The sequence below is a fragment of the Melospiza melodia genome, chromosome W (genome assembly GCF_035770615.1).
Source record: "Melospiza melodia melodia isolate bMelMel2 chromosome W, bMelMel2.pri, whole genome shotgun sequence".
NCBI classification, from domain to species: Eukaryota; Metazoa; Chordata; class Aves; order Passeriformes; family Passerellidae; genus Melospiza; species Melospiza melodia.
The window spans coordinates 18,746,171-18,760,240 of NC_086225.1; the positions used below are offsets into that span (position 1 = coordinate 18,746,171).

At 45.5% G+C, this 14,070-nt stretch overlaps 1 pseudogene; it reads right to left on the minus strand.

Moving 5' to 3' along the window:
• The window catches only part of LOC134431414 (protein patched homolog 1-like), a 233,875-nt pseudogene that overhangs the window by 144,724 nt on the left and 75,081 nt on the right, over nucleotides 1-14,070 (minus strand).

The following is a 14,070-nucleotide window of genomic DNA, read 5'->3' on the forward strand; positions in this document are numbered from 1 at the left end:
CTTCCAGATTCTTAAAATACCAGGCCATCTTGGCCGAATCAGATGACGTAACCATTCAAGTAACTAACATTGTGAACCCAGCTTCATTTTTAGAAGGGAGAGCCCCGTCAGAACCCATCGAACACGACTGCCTGGAAACAATTGAAGCCGTCTACTCCAGTCGCCCAGATCTCAAAGAAGAACCGCTCGAAGGTGCGGACAACTGGTTTTCAGATGGCAGCAGCTTCGTGAAGCAAGGAGTAAGAATGGCTGGCTATGCAGTCACTACTACAGAAAGGGTAATTGAGTCAAACCCCTTGCCTGCAGGGACTTCAGCCCAAAAGGCAGAGCTGATAGCTCTGACTCGAGCCCTGGAATTGGCGGAAAACATGCAAATTAATATATGGACAGACTCTAAATATGCCTTCTCCGTTGTACATGCTCATGGGGCCATCTGGAAACAAAGAGGACTATTGACTACACAAGGAAAAACAGTCAAACATGCTGAAGAGATTCTGCGATTGCTAGAGGCGGTCCAACTCCCAGCACAAGTGGCCATAATGCATTGTAAAGGACATCTGAAAGGCAACACTATCCCAGAAATAGGGAACAGGAAGGCAGATACGGAAGCTAAATTGGCTGCCACTAGGACTAGAGAAGTAGAAATAGTAGCCCTAATACCAGGAGAGCTGGATACTGATATCAAGCCAGAATACCAGGAATCAGATCACAGATGGATCCAAAGGAATAAAGGTAAACTGTTAGACAGTGGATGGGGACAATTAGAGACAGGACAATTGATAATACCAGGGAACCTAATGTGGCAGATTGTGAAAACAGAGCATGAAAAGGCCCATTGGGGCCTAGATCCACTTTACCAACATTTGCGAGCTAGGATAGCGGGACCAAAATTATTTACTACTGTAAAACACGTTACATCCCAGTGCGAGCGGTGTCTGAAAAATAACCCGAATACGGGAACCAAGGTACACCAAGGAGCCATAAATCGAGGTAAATTTCCAGGTGAAGTATGGCAAATTGATTTTTCTGAACTCCCAAGAAAAGGGGGGTTTCGGTATTTGTTGGTATTAACTGATACATTTTCTGGGTGGCCTGAAGCATTCCCTTGTAGGACAAATAAGGAAAAAGAGGTAACGAAAGTACTGTTGAATGAAATTATTCCACGGTTTGGGGTACCGAAAAGCATTTCTTTGGATAGAGGTACACACTTCTGTGCAAAAGTGGTGAGAGCAATAAGCAAAGCATTACAAATCAAATGGCAACTACACACACCTTATCGTCCACAGGCCAGTGGGCAAGTGGAAAAGATGAATCATCTCATCAAACAGCAAATTGCCAAAATATGCCAGGAGACTAATTTACAGTGGTATCAGGCTTTGCCTATTGCTCTGCTCAGACTAAGAGTCAAACCAAGATCAAAAGAAAAGTTAAGTCCATTTGAAATTCTGTATGGTAGACCCTATGCTATGCAAGTTGTAAATGGGGACGCTATAGACCAAATCGGTAATCAGTACATTTATGATTATATAATTACGGTGGGGAAACAGTTCGATAAGAATGCTACTGTGGTGATAGGGCACCAACCTAAACAACCTGATTGTAAGTTGCATCCGTTTAATCCCGGTGATTGGGTATATGTTAAGAATCTTTTAGGAAAACCCCTACAAGAAAAGTGGGAGGGACCTTTCCAAGTGCTGCTGACTACCTTCACCGCGGTTCGGATCAAGGAGCGACCTACGTGGATCCATTACTCACGAGTCAAGAAAGCTCCGGAGAATAAACAAGAGGAGCAGACATCATGATCCTGACTTCACCGCAGATCTTCACAACCCTGATCATTGGACTAATGATAAGTATAGTTCTTCCCCAAGGCTCTGTCTCAATAGACCCATGGTCTAATGCACACCAGTGTATCCACCCGGAGTTGGAAACGGGACCGAAGGGGCCCTACTTTGAGGTGTATGCCTTACGTAACAATCAGCCATATCCGAGTAAAGTATGGGACCAGCCCTCCATGGTAGCGTACGAGGGAGACCAAATTCAAGTCGGGTGTCGAGAGCTTGACCCAATAGAAGGAAAAACAAGGCGGCTGGTATTAACAATTCAACCCTTGATGGCATCCTCTGAACACAACCTAATCACCTTTAGTCCAGTGAAAATGGGGAAACCCACTGTCTGGATTCAGCAAAAGGGCCCAATTTCATGCCAGTGGAGTGACTTCAGGGGAGATCCACCCGGATCACAACCCCAAAATTCAGTAGTTTTTAGAGAAGATCCGCTTGGGAAAATACATCCTGAAAACATAACCCTTGACTTACACCCTCTTCTCTTTTCTGCGGGAAAGATTGTAGCATCTAATGGTCCTGAGGAAGGGAAAGCACAGTGTGAGATGGCATTTAGATTGGATCAGTCGATGACGTTCACGTGTGAAAGGGAGCTGAAAGCCTTGGAAATGGGTTTTGGCTTCCCTAAGCGTGCTGTCGCATATAAGGTAGCATTACCGGAAGACGTGATCTCCTTGTATCCAGATCTAGACTTGCCCCAAGAAACCACTCCACCGGTGGTATGTAAAGTAGTACATAACCTAACCTTTATAGGGCCTCAGGTGATAAGAAAATCTAATGAACAAAAATTATTGTTAGACCCCACTTATTCCCTGAAAAAGGTGCAGATGAACTTCCACACCGATATTACGTATTTGCAGAAGGATTGCCAACCGTTTATACAGCAAAGCCTTAAGGGATGGAATGCATGGCTAGCAACAAGGTCTCATCATAGAAGAGCACAAAGAGATTTGAGTGGGTGGATTGGCACTGGATTTGGTATATTAAACACGATAGATCAAGAAGTATTAGTGAATAAATTAAGTACCGTCACGTCGAACTTAGGAAAACTAAAAATGCCCCTCAGTTCATCCATGCTTACATTAGCAGAAACACAATCGCTAGTAGCAAAATTGCTAACCATGGTAGCAAACCACACTGAAGAGGATTTTTTAAAATTCGCTAACTATACAGGGGAACTTAGCAAGGAAATTGCATTAGCTATCCAGTGCCCTCAGACACAACAATGGGTACAATCAGTAGCGGCAGGAATACTGAGGGAAGGAACGTCAGGTATATTACCTCAGGAAATAAGAGAAACAATATTAAAGGATGATCATACTACACAATTTGAGAAGGACCACCAAGCCTGGTGGCAATTAGTAAATTTCACTTATGAGCCTCAACAGGAACACATCGAAGCCTATGTCCTCACCATTAGTGCAGCAGAGGAAAGAGCTATCTTTCCTATCCTCACTCTAGGGACAATACATCAAGATGTTATTGTCAGGCCAATAGACCATAATGTCTGGGCTAGTTATGATAATACCAAAAATAGGTGGCAATCGGTTAGCACAGAAGCATGTATTCCTAGAGGACAATTAGGCTATGTTTGTGAAAACGCTGTAGTAGAAGCAGAAGATCTATGCTTAGATGCCGAGAACAGTGTATGTACCTTTGAAATGCTTCCGCATAATAGAACACAATCACAAGTTTATTATATAGGGAATGGGTGCGCTTGCGTGAGGACAGCTTGTGACAATGTCACCATAGATAATTGCCAAGAAAAGACTAATAATACTAACTTCTGTGTATGCAACTTCACCAAGATAGTAGGTTGTGATTTTCATTATACTGTCCCAATAACTACTCAACAGCTAATTAACGCAGATTTCGACCTATATCAAGAGATACCGAAATTACAAATAGGGATGGACATCGAAGTTCTTAAAGCAATGCTCACACATCCTAAAGTAAAGGAATTGATACAAAAGGTAAATCAAACAACAAAACGAATGGTATGGCAGGTAGAACATAATTCAGAAAAAATAAAGAATGTCCTGACTAAAGTAGAACAAGTAGGCCAGCATCATTGGTGGGATATCTTCGTGGGATACTCCCCAACAGCTACCCAAGTCTTTAACTATTTGGTGCACCCAACGCTGATAATAATCATAGTTCTGTTACTATTAACCCTCACAAATATTTGTATGTGGTGGCGACTGAGAATCATAATGAAAAGAACCCAAATGATCTGGGCTATGGTACGAGCATATCAGCGCCCTACAGGGTTAGAATTTGACGAAAGAATTCGTAGGTTATAAGAAAAGGGGGGGAAATGAAGCCATTTATTATAATGGCTAATAGCTTCTGAAAATAAAAGAATTAAAAGATACTCAAAAATATATTAAGGGAATAGCAGCAGTTAATAAATAATCTAAAAACACACTTTCAGGAAGACCTTTGATCAGATATTTAGATAAGACAATGTAAAATACACTCTCAATATTTGGATAAGGTAGTCTAAAATACACACACAGAAGAAACTTTGGAATTAGAATATTTGAAGAAACAGAAGTGGAAGCCAATAAGTTAAAGTGACCTGCCAAGCCGCTAGGATCAAGCCAAGTACAACAGTAACTTCAGCCAAGCCATGGGAAGACATGCCAAAGATAACAGGAAGAAGTCCAAATTAGGAAGAGCTTAAAATTTAACTAAGGAAAACCAGGAATTCCCGGAAGACCCCGCCTGCCTATGAATATGCATGTAATAAATGATGTAATCCTTGTTTAGAATTGTATAAAAACCCGCTTTTGCTGTACATAATTCAGAAATCCATTTTGTGATTTCTCTGACGCGTCGTAATAAATACCTCCTGCTTATCTGACCTAGACTGAGTCTCTTAAGCAGTTATTCTCGCCTTTTTGGGGCAAATTCGACATCAGCCATAACAGAAAAATTACCAATCATTGCCTTGCAATGGTACTGATAATTCTGAATTCTTCATAGTCCTATGAAGAAGTAGGCTAAAGAGAAGTAATTTTATAGTTTTTACATTATTTTTATGTATTTAGTTTTCAAGGCACAAAAAGCAAAAATATTTGCACAGAGTGATTAAGGAAGGCTTCTGAGAAGCCCTAGTTATTTACAGTCTTCCATAAGAGACTGGAATTAAGTCTTCCAAAGTTTACCAATACCAGCCATACCCCATAAAATTAAAAAAATACAGTTGTCTTCCAGTGGCTAAAATGGATGCAGGTATTAATAAAGGAAAAAGTGTGTGTGTGTGTGTGTAGCAATGTAATTCAGCAATAAAAACCATGGCAATAACATACTGACCCTGCTGCTGTCCCGCTGCAATGAAGAACTCCCACTCTTGACAAGGGACATTAGCACTGATTGGTAAAGACAAAAAGGACACATCTCATATACTGTAATTGTATTACACATTCTCACCTTGTAAAACAGCAGAATATATCCAGTCTGCTGTCTTCCCGACAATAAAGGTCCACGCTCAAGATAGCAGGAAAAATCCGCAAAACCATAGCAAAGTTGAATACCATCTCAACTGCTGCCTAAATGAGCCTTAATTTGGTCTTATCTTAGGGCAAGCTGTGACAGCTCCAGAGCTCAGCTCCCAGGGGGACTGAGTGCCAGAGGCCAGCTCGCTCAGACCAAGGCCATGGGTCAGCCCCTAGCAAGCAGGGAATATTCAGCTCTTAGTGATGAGCCAGCTCTTGTGATTTCAGCTTTGCTTGCTAGGTAGCTTTTCCCTTGGCTTAAGGCTCCAGCAGACGGTAGAGAGAGGAGAAGGAGAAGAAGCTGGCTCTTCCACGTGTATGGCTTCATTGTAGGGGTTCCGTGAAGGGTCTCAGCTCTTCTTCTTCCGAGTTAGTAGGGGTACAGTATGCTACTTTTATAGCCTTGGCCCGGATCCAATCCTGACCAATGGCAAAGGTGTTAGAGTGACCATAAGTGACCAATAGTAGGGTTAACAAGATATTGCCTTACATGGCTATAGGGATAAGGTATAAGGTGGATGTCCCTGGAGACAGGAAGCTTCTTTGCCGCTGTGTCAGCATTCTATTCTCCAAGGGACCCTGGCTAAAGCTGAGGGGTTTACTACAGCTGCCTAGAGATCAATCACAAGAGAAGTAAAGTACTTACTAAACTTCATTTAGGGCAATGGCTTTATAAAGCATAAAAACACCTTTAAATTTTCACCCATTCACCCATTTTTCATGTTTACTCATCAGACACTTTCAAGCTTCTCCCTGAGGGAACTGGGAGGTATATTTTACATTCCAGTTTCATTATGGCGAGCCTACTGTAGTTCATTCGTTTTATTTTAATAATAATTTTCTTAAGATTTTTGATATCTCTATATCTAGATATGTGGTGGCATCAACATTTTTTAAGTGGAAAAAACAGAGTTGTCAATAAATTGCACTTTTATATGAGATCCTGCCCTATTTAGTCTCAGTACAAAAAGATGCAAGCAAAAGCAAATCTGGAACTAGGACCGAAGACCTCACATTTAAGGGATCTGAAGTAATTGAAGTACCACAATAACATTAAAGCATATTTTGAAATCAGTAATGAAATAAAGGTTTAATTAAACTTTAATGAATTTGCTCTATTTAGTAAAACACTATGCATTTGATGTACTTTAAGTCTAGCAAAAAAACCCCCAAAAAAGCCCCAAAAAACCATTTTGTGATTATCTGTTGAACTGTCCTGCTCGTATTTAACTTGATTTAATGAGCTGGTCTACCAAAATTAGTCTTATATTGGAACAAGAATAGTCAATTTGCAAAGTGATCATTATTTAAAGAAAAACAACCTCTCCTTCAAACTGTAACCCTTTCCTACACAGAGATTAACAGAGAATCTGTATAAACATATGTGGTGCAGCATCTATCATTATTCTTAATGATATTTATTTACAATAAAACATAGCTGGTCACGAACCTTACAAGGGGAAAAATTGGGCACAGATGGGTTTGAAAGATAGCAGTAGATAAGGACAAGTCACTGAGGGTTGTTTTTCTCCCAAAAAATGGAAGAAAATAGTAGAGGCATCAAGAGAAAGAAAAGAAAAAGAAACCTTTATATTTTACTCATTATATAATTAGTAGGCATCTCTATATTAGCCCAGTTTCAGGATGAAGAAAGCATATAAATTATCAAGTGCCTCCACCTGCAAACTTCTGAAGTAAACAATGCTTGGGTGCTAACACTCAAAAAAATGACTAAAATTTGGTTACACAAATGGAGTGCCTGACCTGATGTAAATGAGCCCTCCTTCCAACACAGATCAATGTCTGCTTTTGATGTTGAAAATCAGCCTTTAAATTTGGCAACTAAAAAGAAAATACATCCAAAGTTCATATTTTAAAAATATTCAACTTATGTGACCCTAAATAATGCAATTTTGCATTTTTCTGTCTCTTATTTGTGAAAATCTGTGGTGAGTTGACCCTGGCTGGATGCCAGGCCCCCACCAAAGCTGCTCTATCACTCCCTGTCATGGTTTGACGCTGGCGCAATGCCAGTGCCCCCATGAAAATACACTCTCCCTGGTGTCTGCTGTGAGATGTGACCAGGAATAAGCAAAGTAGGCCCCCACTTAGAAATAAAGAAAACTTTATTAACTAAACTACAACTATATGTAAAAAGAAACACACAGAAAAAATGAAAACCTTCCAAAAACATTTCCTCCTCCCCCCACCAAATTTCCAACACATCCATCCCTCAGATCACCAACTCTCAGTCCATCACCACCCTTTAGATAAGCAATTCTCAGTTCATCAAGAGGAGAGGAGCCTTTCTTGTGCCATAGGCTTCCCCAGGAAACACAGTTGAAATCTCGTGTGTTTCCATGTCACTCGTGGCACCGCCCGGAGAACATTTGCCGTCGTGACCTCTTTCTTCCATGTCCAGTGTTCTCACCACTGCACATGGATCAGAGCTGCTTCTAGGGTTTTCCTTTTAAGGATGCTTTTTCCCGTTCCAAAAAGAGCACAATCTCTCACCTTCGGGACACTTGTCCCCCCCAAATTTCACCCCCTGGGGCCGAGGCGTCTCAACACTGAACCCTCTTAGCTCTGAGCCATTGCCTCCCCCTGGATACAGTCTCTGTGTCACAGGAAACATGGTTCTGTCCATGGCTATACAAGAAAAGTCCAGCCAAGGCCACTCCATCACCTCCTCCCACCTAAGATTCTTCTCCACTCTTCCGACATCTTTCACTTGCACGGACTTTCATCACACTGTTGCCTTCAAGGCGTGGCGACCTGGTTCTTAGTCCGGCACGGTGGCCCAAAGCCCAGGGTCACTCGGTCCATATGCTCCTGACACCAACGTGGTGGACAGCAAATGGCATTTATTGAGGGGTCTCAGGGGTTTTTATAGCTTGGGCCGTCAGTGTCATTTCCTTCTGCTCACGTCCGGCTGGGTGTGGCCAGGTACGGAGCAAAGGTCTGACTGCAGGAGGGGGGATGTCATGACTGACCGTACAGCCCGATTTCTTCCGCACGCATCTCCCTAACTCTCCACATTTCCCCCCTCCCTCATGATTAGGAAAAATCGTATAAAGTTATAAAATGTAGACGTTACAAAATTTCATGGGTTAGTAAAATTAGTATAAAATTGTAAGTGTGGTAGTAACTGGCACGCCTTAAAGTAATTGTTGGCGCTCGAGAAACATAATGTTAACCATTTCTAAACGCTTTTTAACGAATAGCACCAGTTTGTTTAATATGCAAGGCCCGAAGATTAGGGTTAGAAAGATTATAGTGACTGGGCCTATTAGGGTAGAAATCAGGGTGGTGAGCCATGGGGACTGGTTGAACCACGACTCGAACCAGCCCTGTTGAGCTTCTCTGTCCATTTTTCTTAGGTTTAGTCGGTTTCTCAGTTCGGCCATGGAGTCTCTGACGACTCTGGTGTGGTCCCCATAAAAGTAGCATTCCTCTTTCGAGGCGGCACACAGGCCTCCTTGCTGCATGAACAAAAGGTCCAGTCCTTGCCTGTTTTGGAGGACAACCTCTGAGAGTGAGGAAAGGGATTTTTCTAGGGAAGAGATGGATTTCTCAATCCTTTGCAAGTCCTAGTCGACAGTCATCTGCAGTTGTGCCAGTCCTTGATGTTGAGTTGCAAGGGCCGAGATGCCTGTGGCAGCGCCAGTAGCTCCTAAATCGAGGAGCATTGCGATGGTGATGCCTGTTATCACTTCTCGTTTGTAGAGCCGATTGGGTTCCTCGAACAAGCGGTACACTTCTTCTTCCTGGCGGTACAGGACTCTGGGGACAATTAGAACTTGGACACAAAAGTCAGTAGAATGATCGAATTTGTCAAGGAGTACACATGGGCTTACGCCGGATCGTTGACAGACCCACATTCCCAATGCAGCTGGGATCACCCACTGGAACTTCCCTCCCTTAAGTTTGATGAATTCCCGGCAGACGTTGCCCATTTGCTTTGCCAAGGTTGCATTGCCAAAGCATTTGCCTTGGCCCGTAACCTGACTTAGGGTAAAGCCTCTCCAGGGGGTGTCCCATCTGCATTGGCGTGGATTGTCTGACTTTGAGAAGATGAATGGGAAATCGAGGGCAACTCCTTCATAAAAAGGGGGTTGTGCATCAGAGCATAACCAGCATGACTCTGTGAGGTTCGGGTTGGATTGGTTTAACAATAAGAAGGTGGCAAGGTAGCATTTAACACGCTTAGGAATGGATTGGAGAGGGTTGGTTTGGCTAAGAGATCGGATGGGGAGGTAAGTTTTGCCATCTGTGTTTTGTGGCTAGAACTACCGTTAGCTGCGATCCCCTTCCTGGGTCTACTCATTGCAAGAATCGGATTGGGTCCGACTGATTGGGATATTGGAGGTGGGAATCTGATAATTTGTATGTTCGCCCAGATGCGGCGAGAGAGATAAACAAACGCTGTCCACACTTTGCTCGTGGCCCAGCCATCATGGGTCGGCTACAGGATTGTCATTATATAGCCTGTGCAGGTGTGCTGTTTCCTGCCTTGGGGCATGATCACGAACCCATCCATACAAAATTTTGGTTGAAGACAGCCGTGGGGAGTATACTTAATTTGCAGGAACTTATCAGGCTGTTGTGGTTTCCATGCATTGCCTGTCACAATAGTTTCACACCCCCAATATCCACAATATCCATACCCCAGGTAATTACAGTAACTTTTTCCTGGGTTGGAGGCAGGCCACCAGTAGGTCTGAAATAATGTCGTCTCCTGAAATTTGGGGTGCCCTGTATGTGAGGGAAAATGTCTTTTAGCCTGAACTCGAAAGATGGGGTGTCGGCTGCAACAATTTCTTTGATGACCCCCTCACCTGAGAGATGGCGTAGAACTCACCTGAATGGCTGGTGAGGGTAATGTTTTGTGTCTGCCTGTCCTCCGCCTGCTAACCCTAGAAACAAGATCACACTGATTATTGCAGTGCGAACTGCTGCTTGGATGGGAGCTAGGTGTTCTTCCTTTGCAACGTGTCTGATCATGGCAGCAATATTGGACCCAGGTGGCAGTGATCTTAAGATGTCCTTGGTGGCTGAGTTGCATTGCTGGTGTAGGCAATCTGCTAGCACAGGACCCTTCGCCTCTGAAGGTAATGCAGAGGAATCTAATGCTGCCTGAAGGCGCTCCACAAACTGAGTGAAGCTCTCACTCTCACTCTGCTTTATAGTTGACCATGGCGACGATCTGGCTATTACTTTGGAAGCAACACGGATGGCTTCTCAGGCAGCACGGGTTGTTGTCATAACCTCATGGGCCCGCAGGCCCTCAGCCTGCGCCTGGGGGCTGATCATAGTGGGGTCTGTGCCCATTAGCCTCTGTATGCTGGAGCCGTGCAGTGGGTAGTCTGCCCCTGTTACTAAGGCTAGCTGCTTTACACAATTGTCCTCCCATTCCTGTTTAAAAACGATCATCCCCACCCCATCAAAAATCAGCCTGCAAGTCTGTTTGATATCAAAGGGAAGCATATCATCGCCTCCAAAAACGCTGTCAATGAGTGTGGAAACCTGGCAGAATTAATCCCCCTGTCTGCAATCGCTTTAATATTTGCTTGTACATCTTTCGGGTTTACCGGGGAGTAGGTTCTTTGATTTCCACCTGCCCCCCCCCCCCCCACACAGACCGGGAAAACCAGTGTGGCAGACAGACCCCACTCCGCACAAGCCATTTTTATTTTCCCCCAGTCTGTAAGCGGGGTTCGATCTTTCTCTGATATCCCCTTAACCCACGCAAGAGCGCTGTGGCTAGTGATCTTATATGCTGTTGCTCCCTTTTTGTTAAAGCCCGAATCCGTGTCGGAATCCTCCAACCACCTTTCAAGCCCGTCCCAGCTCGAGTCAGAGTCCAAGCCGGAAGTCGACTGGCCGGACATTACCGGGCTGCTCTGCCGTTTTCTAGGGCTCCGATCCCGCCCCTTCTTGCGGGGGTGGGCCTTTCCCTCCCCTTGGGCTCCCCCCGCCTCCTGCTGGGGGAGGTTCTTGCCCTATAAGGACCTAATGTGAATTGAGCGCTCTGATTGGTCTTAAGTCCCTTCTCGGGGGCCGCCCCTCCTCCCCGCTCACCCACGCTTGCGCTGTTCAGCGAGCCTTCTGCATTTCCACCCCCCGTGTTATCATTCCAGCCCTGTGCACGCACTCCGGCGCCATTTTCAAACGCATATGGCGGGGGTGCGTTTTTATCAACCGCTTTGGGGTCCGATATTATGGCAGCCTCCTGTGCCTCCTCTGCTAGCCCCTGCCAAAACGTCCGTGTGCGTTCCTCCCCCTCTGGTGGTGAGTCCGTTCGCTGAGGGAGTTCCGGCGTTTGCGCCTCCGCGCGCCCGACCGGGTCAAAGTCCTCCGTGGTTTGCGTCGCTGCCCCTACCCCCAACTACGGCGTGGCTAATAAACAAGTTCACACGGCTTTCCAGGTTTCTTGCTCTTGCCGAGCTTTTTGCAGAGCCTGGATAACTCTGCCCCACGATTTGAGGGCTTTCCCTGAGCCTGAGGACATGGTTTCCTCGGCCAGAGCCTTTGTGCAATTATCCCAGATCTCCAGATGGAGAATTTCTACCAGGCTTTCTATAGCCCCAAGCTTAATCAGTCTCAGTATTGCAAGACATAAATCTTTAAGCTTACACTCGATAACCCACTGCGCGTGGATCTGACTTATGACCTTCGCGATAGCGTCCATGCTCCTAGCTGGTCCGAGGGCGTCCCCCCCGCTGCACTAGGCCAGCTGTGCAGCCACCGGTCCCTTGTCCAGGCGATCCCCGAACCCTGGGCGCTTATCAATCCCGGGTTTTAGGCACCAGATGTTGCCTTCAAGGCGTGGCGACCTGGTTCTTAGTCCGGCACGGTGGCCCAAAGCCCAGGGTCACTCGGTCCATATGCTCCTGACACCAACGTGGTGGACAGCAAATGGCGTTTATTGAGGGGTCACATGGGTTTTTATAGCTTGGGCAGTCAGTGTCATTTCCTTCTGCTCACGTCCGGCTGGGTGCGGCCAGGTACGGAGCAAAGGTCTGACTGCAGGGGGGGGATGTCATGACTGACCGTACAGCCCGATTTCTTCCGCACGCATGTCCCTAACTCTCCAAGTCACACTTGCCCATTTCCTCCTCCATTTCATCTCTATCTCTCTTCTCATTCAACTCCAGGAGGATCAGCATTTGTAAGGTTTCCATCATCCAAGAAAAGGGTTAAAAATCTCAGACTCTGCCTGCCCAGGACTCCCACGCTGCCCTGCAGGCACCTTCTCGCCCGCACCCCCCCTTCTCCTTCTCAGCCGGCCTGCTATTGAATTTCAAGGTGGCACAAGCCCAGGCCCAGGCTCGCTCTCTCTCTCTCTCTCTCTCCTGGGGGGGGGCTGCCCAATGCCTCTCGGTGCTCTTCCACCCTTCCATTCTCGGGGCCAGGCCTACCTCACTCGGCTGCATGGCTTCCCCTTTCCCGCCCAGCCGGCAGCTGGGCAGGGGAGACCTGACCTGTTTCCCTCCCCGGAACCCAAGAGAGCTTCCCCCTGGGAGTTCTCTGCTTTTAACCCCTGTGTTCTCAGAGGCGTGTCCATGTCCTCAGTGGCCACACCAGGTGCCAATATTCAAATCTGAACACCTATTGGCTTGACCACAGCATCCCAGAAAACTCACTTCCTTTTCAAACCACGACACTCCCCTCCTCAACTGGACAAGGGAGAGAAAATATAACTGTCCTGGTTTAGGGTAAATTTGTTAAAGAATCTGCAAAGGAGGGCCCCTCCAGAAAGCAAAACCCACATGGCCCCTCCCCCCAACTGGTTCGGGAAAAATTCCTCGGAGAAGAGTGGAAAGAACCTGTTTATTAGACTGGCCCAGCACCCCCCAGCACACAAAATGAACAATACCCGATGACACCGCTCTGAGAAAGATGACAAAATCAGAAAGTCTCTTTCGGGGGTGGTTGGTCTGTTCTCAGTCCCTCCGGCGCTGGGGCAGCTGCTGCAGGCCAAAACGGTGCAAACTCTCGGTGTTCCCAGGTCCCAGTCCAGAGCAGGTTCGAGATGGTCACAGAAACAGGAAGGGAGAAACAGTCCAAGAAGGATTTTGGACTGTTTAGCTAAACTAGCTAATAAGCAGAGGCCAAAGGACAGCAGAAGCGAGAGCAGAAAAGAGAGCAAGCAAAGCAGCAAGCTGAAAGCAAGAAGTGAAAACAGCCCTGTGGAGAGCTTTGTTCAAACATGGCTCATAGAAAGGGGCCATGAAAATATACAGCTGATGGAAAAGTAAAAAGGCAGCTGAAAGCAGCAATTCTCAAGCCTGTTTCTGTAAACAACGGAGTTCTCAGGCACATTTCTGTAAACAACAAAGTTCTCAGGCACATTTCTTTAAACAGCATTCTCAGGCTGTTTTTTCATAACAGGTAAACATTCTGTCCTTGGCTGGTTTGGGAAAGCAAAAGTGACAAACGTGGAGGCCTTGAGAACCGTTCATATCAGGGTGCGAAAACAAATCTTGGTCTCAATAACAAACCACAGGTATTGAAAACAAAAGGAGGGGTTAATGTGTAATCTGTAACCTATGATGAGCTCGGGTTTTGCAATATGTATGAACTTAACACTGTTATAAAATGTGCCTGGTGGATCCTGGGTTGAGACAAGGACAGAGAGAGATGACTCACCAATTACCACAATGGGCAAACAGACTTGACTTTGGGAAATTATTTATCACTGATCAAATCAGAGTATGATAATG